The following is a 2398-nucleotide window of genomic DNA, read 5'->3' on the forward strand; positions in this document are numbered from 1 at the left end:
GGAATTACATTGATAATGTGACGACAGTAGAATTCATGTTCCCCTCAGCACACACTGCTTGGGGCTTCAGCAACAGCAGCACTCATTTGCCTTTTGCCAAATATTAGAGGGGAAAATGCATCCTTTCAAACATTACTGACAAAGAGTGTTTAAAGATTTGCATGAGCAAGTATGTAAGGGAAGGCATTTTTATTTTTAAAATATGTTTTTAATTGAAAAAGAATTGCATCAATTTCTCCCTCCCCTTCTCCCTTCAGTCTCCTCCCCTCCCCCAGCTACCCTTCCTTCCTCAAATCCTTCCCATGCCTATCCCACTTTCAAACTGGTAGCTTCTTTAAAAAAATATTGTTAAGTGTGTGTGTATGTTGCATGTATGTGTGAGTGTGTGTGTGTGTGTGTGTGTTACACACACACACACACACACACACACAAACACACACATATATATATGACCAACTGAGTCTGGTTTTGTTGGTGGTGTGTACATGACTTCCAGGCTGATCACTCTCGATAGACAACCAATAAAGGGGATCATCTCTGGGAAAGGAGAGTTTCTTTTTTTAATTAATTAATTAACTAATGAATTAATTAATTTTGTTTTTTGAGATAGAATTCCTCTGTGTACCCCTGGCTGTCCTGGAACTCACACTGTGCATACCAGACTAGACTTGAATTCAGAGATCCACCCATCTCCATGTCTTGAGTGTTGGGATTATAGGCATGCATCACCATCTCCAAGCAAGGAGGGACCAAAACCAAGGGTCAGAGCTTTCATAGTAGATGATTCAGCACTGTGTCAGCATGTAACACAGAGAAAGGCTACCAACACAAAAATCTTGGTCTTCCCTGGGATGATTGATTGAAGGTGGATGTCAGATCCCATTGAATATCCTTTAGGCTCATTTGTATATTGGTCTATAGAGTAAACTGAATCTAATTCTCATTTTCTTTTTCCAGATTGGGAAACAATTTGGAACAAACAGTGAATCAATACCACTGGTCATCCTAATAATGTTGTGAGTCAAGAGACCTCTCAGACTCTTTTATGGGTGTAGTTAGAATCTGGACTGATGAGGACATGTAGAAGACATTCAGAGGTCAGCTGTTGACATTATTTTAGTGTTTACTGTTTGTAAAAAATATATTCAGTTGGAGGAATGATATTGCTGGGCTTCTGGAATTGGATGGTAGGTAGCCCTAGCATTTTTATCATCATTATCAGATGCCATAAAATCTTGTCATAATTTTAAGATGTTGGAAATGTAACCATGATCTAGAAATTAGATTTTCAAAGTTTATTCATTGGCTCATCCCCTAGTCTTTATTCTATCTTCATGAGAAAGAAAGCCTTCTGTGCTCCTGCCCCAATGAGAACCAGTACAAATAGTGACTTTGAGGCTGAAAAAGGAGGTGAGTGCTCTTTTCATTCTCAGTGTTTTCTAAACATGTTAACTGAAGATTCTAAAGTCACAAGATTTGGGAAAGAAGTGGGAAAAGTGAAATGGAATACATGGAAATCTTTTTAACTAGTGCCTCAGTAGTTAGGTTGTTTCCTGCTGGCCAAGGTGAACTTTTAGGCTTTCTTGCCTTAGGTGACTTTGGAATTTTTTTTTGGAAGACACATAGTTGGGTTAATCACCCACCTACTTTAACTAAATCAATATATCTATCTTTTTGATTTCTTAGTTCTGACTTTTATGACACCTTTAATGTTCTGGTTACCATTCTCTGTAAACTCACCATAATTATGTCTTGTCTCTGGCTGGAGATTTTTAAATTTAAAGACACATTTAAATTTTGTTTAAATCATCCAGGCAAGTGTTGTGGCACTTACCTATAAGTGGGATGAAAAGAAAGAAGGATTATAAATTTGAGAGTTGGGCTATATAATGAGGCCACTGTTTTCAAATCAAATTTAATAAACCAACATTCCTGCAGAGTCCTTAATCAGGCTGAGGTTAAATGTACCTGAAAAGGTTAAATGTATCTTACACCTAAATATGCAAACATAACCTTGCTTGAATAAGAGGTCATTGAGGATGTAATTAGGAATTTTTGGATGTCCTTATAAGAGCAATATGGATGAAAAAGAGACATAGAGGAGAAAGCCATGTGAAAACCAAGATGGAGAATGGAACTAGACAACCCCAAGCCATGGAATTCCTGGAGTTATTGGAAGCTCAAAGAAATATGAAATAATTCCCTCAGAGTTCCTGGTGGGTACATGATCCCTTCTAACAACTTGATTTTAGATTTCTGGCATCCAGAATTGAGAAAAATTAAGTGTGTATAGTTTTAACTTATCAAGTTTGTGGTAATTTGTCATGACAGCCCTCGGAAAATAATAGCCAATAACTTGGCTGAATAGTATTTGGTCTTAGGCAGGTGTCTCAGACAG

General features: G+C 37.5%; 1 non-coding gene across 1 annotated transcript; it reads left to right on the plus strand.

Moving 5' to 3' along the window:
* The first annotated feature begins 346 nt into the window (after nt 1–346).
* On the plus strand, nt 347–450 carry LOC114689893. Its single transcript, XR_003733991.1, has one exon. It is a non-coding gene; the product is annotated as a small nucleolar RNA SNORA23 (small nucleolar RNA).
* The last annotated feature ends 1948 nt before the right edge of the window (nt 451–2398 follow it).

This window comes from Peromyscus leucopus, chromosome 10 (assembly GCF_004664715.2).
Source record: "Peromyscus leucopus breed LL Stock chromosome 10, UCI_PerLeu_2.1, whole genome shotgun sequence".
Taxonomy (NCBI): domain Eukaryota; kingdom Metazoa; phylum Chordata; class Mammalia; order Rodentia; family Cricetidae; genus Peromyscus; species Peromyscus leucopus.